Below are 8,549 nucleotides of genomic sequence, written 5' to 3' on the forward strand. Positions count from 1 at the left end.
GTCTCCTCGCAACCTTCGTCTTTCTAGAGAGTGTAGATTTAAATGCTTAAGTCTATCTAAGTTTCTCACACCCTGAGTCATTTTCGTCATCCTTCTCTGTACAGATTCTAACATCTTGATATCCATTCTATAGTAGGGTGACCAGGACTGGACCGCGTAATCTAGGTGAGGTCTAACTAGATCTAAGTAAAGTTTGAGGATGACCTCAGCGCTCCTATTGCTTATCGCTCCTTGAGATGAAACCCAGTACCCTGTTTGCACGATTCTTAGCCTGAATGCATTGGGCCCTTGGACGGAGGTCAGTGCTCACTAAAGGTGCTATCACACGGGCAACTTTACTGGTATCTTGACGCCAATACAGGCATCTTGCCACCAGTACTGGTGGCTAGACACCGCCAATCACGAGACGCCAATGATCGTCATCTTGAAGCCAGTACTGGCGTCTTTGTTTACATTCTCTCAGCTGTTGTGTGGGCATTGTCCAGCCATGAAGCAAATTATTTGGTCCAAGGATGCTCTTGCCGCCCTCTGTGAGCTCTATCGGGAAAACAGGTGTCTGTGGGACTCCAGGGATGAAAACTATTCGAAGAGAGTTATGAAGAGAGAAGTTTTCAAGAAATTAGCAGAAGCTCTGAAGGAGTATCCCAACAATATGAGCCACGATGCACAAATTAAGTCCAATTCGGGCAAGGCGTCTCCTGCGGTCACGGTCCATCCTGCTTATTTTGATCTGTGCAGAGGCCAAAAACATCTGTTGCGCGTGTGATAGGAAGAGCGCCCCCTTGCCTCCGGTACCGGCGGCTAGATGCCAATAAAAGACACCAGAAAATATCCGTGTGATAGCACCTTAAGACTCCTAAGTCTCTCTCACACCCAGACCTGCTTAGATGAGTGCCATTGAAGGAGCAATTATGTGAGGGGTTATTCCTACCTACACTCAGAATGCTACACTTCCCGACATTGAATTCCATCTGCCACTTCCCCGCCCAATCATAAAGCCTGTCAAACTCATCCTGGAGAACGCTAGCGTCCTGGTCTGATTGGATTACTCTACCGATCTTGGTATCATCTGCGAACTTACTGACATCACTACTAATTCCTGTGTCCAAGTCATTGATTTAAGTGATAAAAAGCAGCGACCCTTGTGGGACTCCACTCGTAACACTGCCCCATTCAGATTTTTTACCATTGATCTGCACTCTCTGCTTTCTACCACTAAGCCACACCCTGATCCAGTTCAAGACTTTCCCATCTACGCCGTGAGCCTGTAATTTTAGTAATAGCCGGTGATGAGGGACTTTGTCGAACGCTTTACTGAAATCTAGATATAGCATGTCATAGCTTTCATCTCTGTCAACCGCTTCGATTACCTTAGTGTAGAAGGACAACAGATTGGTAAAGCAAGACCTACCTTTCGTGAACCCATGCTGTTAGTCATGAATCAAACTATGCTTCTCAAGATGGTCCCGAATGCTCCTGGCTATAATTGACTCCAACATCTTGCCTATAACTGATGTTAAGCTAATTGGGCGCTAATTTGAGGTGGCTGACTTGTTTCCCTTTTTGAAAATTGGTGTTACATTAGCTATTTTCCAGTGGCTGGGCACGTACCCAGAATTTACCGACATCCTAGAGACACCAGTAAGTAGGCCACTGAGAACCTCCTTGCATTCTTTCAGGACACGCGGGAAGATTTCGTCTGGTCCTGGAGATTTGTTTTTCTTTAACCTACTAATCTCATCCTGGACTACCTGCCTGGTGATGGTCACATCTTTCAACTTGTCGTTATCTGTTCCTTCATATACCTGAACTCTCTCCGGAATGGTTGTTAGATTTCCTGTGTGAAAACTGAGAGGAAATAGTCGTTCCACATTTTACTCATATCTTCCCCATTCTCGACGAGCTCTCCTGTGTTTGTTTTCAACGGTCCAATTCTCTCCCTTGTTTTCGTTCTGTATAATTTAATGAAGCCTTTGGGATCGCTCTTGGCCTCGTTGGCTACCCTAGTCTCGTAATTCCTTTTTGCTAGGCGGGTGTTCTTCTTTACTGATCTGGCTAGTTCAACATACCGATCCCTGAGATGGGTTTCCCCGTTCTTTATTTTCCTATAAATTCCTTTCTTCAAGCCAATCTCATGCTTGAGTCTGCGGGTCATCCATTTAGGGTCGGTATTTCCCTTTCTACATGCTTGGTAAGGGATATGCTGTCTCCAACCCTCTGCTATTACTCTATGTTATTGCAGGTCAGCTCTTCATGGCTCCCCTGTCCTCCAGGCTCCCGCCCTGAGATCTGGCCCTCATCTAGCTTTAAAGTTTCCCAGTATTCTCCTTGTCCCTTGACCAAAAGTACCTATCAATGAGTTTGACTTGACTGTCCCCCACCACCAGGACTTTCCTCTTTGAAACGGCGTCAGTAAACGAAATGGAAGCCGCTACAGGAGGAAAGGGAGGGGCGGCAGCAGGGGAGGAGGAGGAGGAGGAGGAGGACGATGAGTGGGAGAAGGAGAGAGAGGAGGGGGATGACGTCGAAGGGGAAGGGGGAGAGGAGAAGGAGGAGGTGGCGGAGGTGGTGGAGGAGGTGGTGGGCGAGGCGGGGGAGGAGGGGTAGTAGTAGTAGTAGTAGTAGTACGTAGTAGTGGTGATAGTAGTAGTTATAGTAATAGTAATAGTAGTAGTAGTAGTGGTAGTAGTAGTGGTTGCTATTATTGTAGTTGTATTAATATTAATAGTTATTGTAGTAATCGGTGTTGTAACAGTAACAGTAGTGACAATTATAATTTCATTACCAATCGAAAAAAAACAAAAACGGATGGCACAAACTTAAGCTGACATACTTTTACTAAAATATTTTCATCGGCCCTCTCGGCATACCTTGCTCTGTGTCAGCAGGGGTCAGCAGGATCAGTAGTATGGTTGGCCGTTGGTTGTTCCCACGATAGAGAGAGCGTGGGGACGACTGTATTGGGTCCAAGGAAAGGTCTTGCGTTTGGACTCGCTGTTATTATTTGCATTCCGGAGCATAACCTTGGCGCCACATGGCTCCCCTGGGTGTACCACAATGCCTGGCGTGCCTACCGATCCATGGGACATTCCGAACCCTTGTCCCTCTGGTAATTTCCTGTGTGGAATGATCGTGGCTGGAAACATAAACTGATAATTTAATTTTGTAAGCCTGTGAAGTAGAAGGGTGAAATATTTATCTCTTTGTAAGTAGCAGATATGCGAGTGACTGAGCGACATTAATTACATATGATATCACCAACTCAATGGACATGTTTATTTCATTGTTACGCCTAATTTGAGATCACTGTGAAATATACTTGCCTGACTGAAATACTAAATTTTGACATTATTTAGCGCGTCGTCTTCATGCGGGGTGGTCTCCATGTATACGCGTAACGTATCATGGAAGATCAGCTGACTCCTTCGCTTATACGCTAATCAGTACGACCATTCACGCAGGTGAAATTGGCTGGTTCATTCGTTCTAAGTATGGCTTTTAAACAGACGACAGAGGCGCCCTTTTATTATTATTAAAGACATCTCCTTTTCCCGGTGCACAACTGTTACAAATTATTTATCACACCAACACCGTGCGTGGGTTCAATAATCATTGCTTTAGACTCAGATGTGCTGAGGTAATCTTTTCCCATAATATTTGTTTCATCATGCACGTATGCATGTATACTGTGACAAAAGTTTCGAAATTCGACAGTCACTATTTGTTTAATGTCAGAGAAAAATAAAGCCTAAATGGATTTGTGTTACAGTGAATATATCCATGTTTTCGTTATATAGCCTTAAAACAACAATACCAGCATCCGGATTCGCAAACATACTAACTACACACTATTGCTTTAGCGACCGACGTTAACTTCAGTCTCACGAAGTAAACCTTACACTGTAGTTAGAGGCAAGGAAGCCAAAGATCAAAGAGAGATAAGATATTTCGCTCCGACATCATTGTTATGACGTCACAGGGAACGATGACGTTACGCCCGCATCTCGTGCGCACTGGTGCCCAAAGCCATGGCGAAAGCATGGGAAAGCCCCTTCTAATACGTTATTTCAATGCAGCAGAATATGAAACTAGTGCAGAATGAAACTTTTGTAATAGGCTGGAACATTTATGCACCAAATCGAGAAAATTAACAGGAAAAAATGCTGAAGTTGAGCTGTCATAGATGCTGTATTTCGTCCATACAATATTATTTGTGTTTCATATTTCCTTCTTGTATCCCTACCAAAATATCGGTGACTAAAACAGAAAGGAATGCCGTACCATTCTCTTATAATGATGCAAAAATTGGCCTTGCCGTAAATAACTTGAAAATCGCTATTTTTCACTTCTGATCACCGGAAAAAAAATCTTCCTGATTATGCAGTTACATACTCAGTAAAATTTATCAACATGTAATCACAATTACGTCCTTGCCACATGTCATTCGAGTTCTATTACATGGTCTAGGCACTCAATGTGAGAGGCTTGCCCAAAGCACATGCACAATCAATCAATAAATAAATCAACATCAAGCAATAGCTCTGAAGCCACTGGCACTTGTCAATGGCACTGGAGGAGGGCCTAAATCATCATCTGGGACGTGCAGCCACTCGCCTGTCCCTGCACTTGACACAACACTCACCCCACCACCACCAGTCACCTTCATCTTCACTGCTTTCACTATACATACCTGCATGTGGTTTTGATGGAATATGTACAGATGGTACAGCCCCTGGCTTCAGTGTCCTTGTGGCCTTTAGTCACCAAGTGGCACCATCACTCCTTGCAGAATAATCACTTTTTAAGAAGTGACGAGAGCACACGCTGGCATTTCTGGCGTCATATTTATCTGCCCGTCGACACGCTATTTTCCACTTACGACAGGTTTTCTTGTCTCTGGGGAACCTGTAAAACCTTAGGCCACTCTTTCCTAAGTTCCTTGTGTTGCTGGAACACCCAAACACTGCACAAACATCCTCGGGCTCACTACGCCCACACGCTAACCGTTCGGGCACCGCCTCCCTGTTTAGAAGATTAAAAGATATTTGCGAAAAACGATGCCTTAAGGCCTTTGAAACGCTTAGTAGGCACCGGCATAAATCTAAGGAATGAACAGATCCACTTCAAAGGAAATTTCTTCCCAGATACTGTACTTACTCGACAGTATATTGATCAATCAGATGCACTGTCAGATTGTATTGTCCGAAAACAGTATGATGAACTTTTATTTCAGAGAAGAGAAATATATTGATTGTTCATTCGTTACAAATCTAATAATCCTTTTGAAGTAATGTAGATCATGGTCGAAAGTTACGAGAAAATGAAGATGTATTACGACTAAGTCACACCTGCTTCCGATATACTTTGTTCTTCGTTAGGACCAAAAGAGCTGCGAGCATCCAGTTGGAAGCGTCGATGGTTTCAGTGGAATCAGACTGTTTCCTACTGAAGATAATTCGAATATGAGACTCCTGTAATCATTTAGTTTTCATTGAACTGGTGTAAATGTACGATGGTATGTAGTCACGAAATATACTCGCTGGCGGGTGATTGAGCGGAAGAAGGCAAGTTGACTGTTAGACGCTCATACGTTCAGTGCAAGGAGCAAGCTTCCAACATAAGGCTTAAAATTGAGCTGGACCACTTCATATCAGATATCGTTAACAGTACAGCCTGACACGCTACAGCTTGCCGAAATTACTGAGTGGCCTGCTGTTTGCCTGTTGGTAGGAATCACGTAAACTTGTCTGCACCTCTCTCTCTCTCTCTCTCTCTCTCTCTCTCTCTCTCTCTCTCTCTCTCTCTCTCTCTCTCTCTCTCTCTCTCTCTCTCTCTCTCTCTCTCTCTCTCTCTCTCTCTCTCTCTCTCTCTCTACACACACACACACACACACATGTATGGACACAAACTCCAAATTGTAACACCAATTTCATAGATCTCCGGACTCGCTTCATTAGGCAGCCGGGAGCCGGATTATGACATATGAATCCGGACAGGCCGGAGTTGGGCCGGATCAGTGACAACGGAAGCCTGCAGTGGCGAGACGCTAGAGACGGTGGGCGGAAAGGACGGAGGCATGGAGGACCAAGCGTTATCCCGCGCTCTGCTGGGAGGGAACATTGTCCCCTTCCCTGCCTCTTGTTCCTGGAGCCAGGGATCAGATAGATAGATAAATAAATAGATAGATAGATAGAGATTGGGATATATCGAGAGAGAGAGAGAGAGAGAGAGAGAGAGAGAGAGAGAGAGAGAGAGACAGGAAGGACGGCCAGGAGTGGCTGGGAGGAAGAAATACCGGAGAAGAATTGTGATAAGAAAGAGAGATAATTTCACGGGTCGTCACAATGATCCATCACTCTCCCTCGCACCTCTCCTACCTGCTTCTTCCCGACCTGCTTTCTCCTTCCACCTTAATCCAACAAAAGGTGAGAACATTTCCACGAACTCTAAAAAATACTAGTCTGTGTAATGGTTATTCTCGAGTTACAGGCTTTCATATATTTTTTTACGGTAACTCCAACCCTTGAAGCTGTTCCGAGACTACATTTATGCCGCTGGCCAGTAGGTGACAGCATTGTTGACATTAATGTGTGCAGGAATAAAGCAGAGTTGAATAGAGTGGTTTACACGTGAGTAGTTGGTAAGGTTGAAACTATTACCTGTAGCTCAGAAAACATGTGAATAAAGGTGGTTCGATGAGTGTACAGCCCCGTTTCGTGAGAGGCTGAGCGGCGAGAGCAGGGCTGGAACAGCGCATGCCCCTGCTGCTTGGCCTGAGCTGAACTTATTGCATGAACAACGAAGCGTTTGTTCTCTTTGTATTTAATGATATAGTTTTCCGTTATATGCAGCGCGGCTAGTCTATGAAAACTTGTTGAAGTTTTCCAAGATTCTTTTCAAGCAGTACTGACATTGGTGAAGTGCCCTTCGTTCCAAATATTGTCATAATTTTTAAGTTCCTTGATTGGGAAGCTTTAGTCAATTAAATGAATGTATTCAGATGTATTTGTTCAACTGTAAAGTGTGCAAACTATCTCTCCTTTAAGAGCAAACGTAGTATTTTTACCGTAATGAGACTTGTCTATTAAGTAAGAATCTCGCATTTTATGCGTCATTGTTTACCAAACTTAACTTTCTTTGCCTCATAAAGTGAATGTTCAGAGAACACGGCAATTAATCTTCATGAGATTTTTTTTCTTCTTGCCTGCATTCAGTTGGAATTTGTACCAAGAGGAAGCGGTCTGTATTTTGTTAAATTATTAGTAATTCAGATAATTCTGCATGCGACATGTCCGACGCTGAGTTTTTTTGCAGAGGGAGAAATGTAGGTAATAGGTCTCCAAATAAGATTTCATAACTTCACGAAACGCGTAGGCTGTAAGTAGCTGTGTGGGGGCGTTGCCTGGATGAGGCCAAGTACTCAGTGGCCCCGCCCACCTACCTTGTATTCGGTCTGTCTCATCTCTCTCTCTCTCTCTCTCTCTCTCTCTCTCTCTCTCTCTCTCTCTCTCTCTCTCTCTCTCTCTCTCACACATACACATACACACATAAACACACACACACACACACACACACACACACACACACACACTTATTACAGTCAGTAAACTTTTCGGAGCCTCCTCTGTAGATTTGCTTTTATGTTCCTTAGATGTTCTTTTTTCGTGCTCAAATGCTGCCATTCTGCGATTTGTTGATGACAAGTCAAACAACGTGGTTTCATCACATTGCAAGGTGATCACCATACCTTCGTGAAGGAAAGTTATGTCTTTTGCAAGTAAATCCTGAAAATTATGCGGCACTTTATAGCAGTTATGAGTGGAAAGTAAAAGTGGGTTTTACAAGTCCGAATATCCCTAGCAATGGGATGGTGAGGGATGTAGTCATTTGGAAGCTGCCATTCTACGACCTGTTTGTCGAACGACACCGTCTGCAATATGGGAATTGGCAACATGTCAAGGAAATGGCTTAATATTGGTCCCCAGAGTGCGCCGTCATGACGAACAACTGGCTGACATCTAAACCGATGTCGCTCCTGACACATTGAACCCATCAAAAAGTCATCTATGATTCTATTGGACACATTCTGTTGTATGTGTGACGGAGGTCATAAGGCTGTGTTGGAGGCCTTTGGCATTGGCATGGAAACCTCCGACAGGGTGTGCAATGCCTTTTTAAGCTTCCATGCCAACCATCCATTCCTCAGCTACCTGATGAATTTCATGGCTCAACAATTTGAGGTAATGTTCACTTTTTCTATTTTTCACTGATGAAGAAGGGAGCTCGGTGAAAAAATGCACTGAATAGACGGGATAATACATAGTAAATGCATCTTATAATACTTGAAAGGGGATGAATTTGACCATGATGCATTTGTATTTATTTGTTATTTAAAGATTATTGAATAAATGGGATTGTAGGTAAGCGAATACCAGTAGGAAATTCGAACATTAAAAACCTTGTAAACTCACAATGAAGAGTGTCAACTCTTCAAACCTCCTAACAATTTTATTGCCCATCAACACTTACCTGGAAATTAAGATAAATAG

Source organism: Eriocheir sinensis, chromosome 41, assembly GCF_024679095.1.
Source record: "Eriocheir sinensis breed Jianghai 21 chromosome 41, ASM2467909v1, whole genome shotgun sequence".
Lineage (NCBI taxonomy): Eukaryota > Metazoa > Arthropoda > Malacostraca > Decapoda > Varunidae > Eriocheir > Eriocheir sinensis.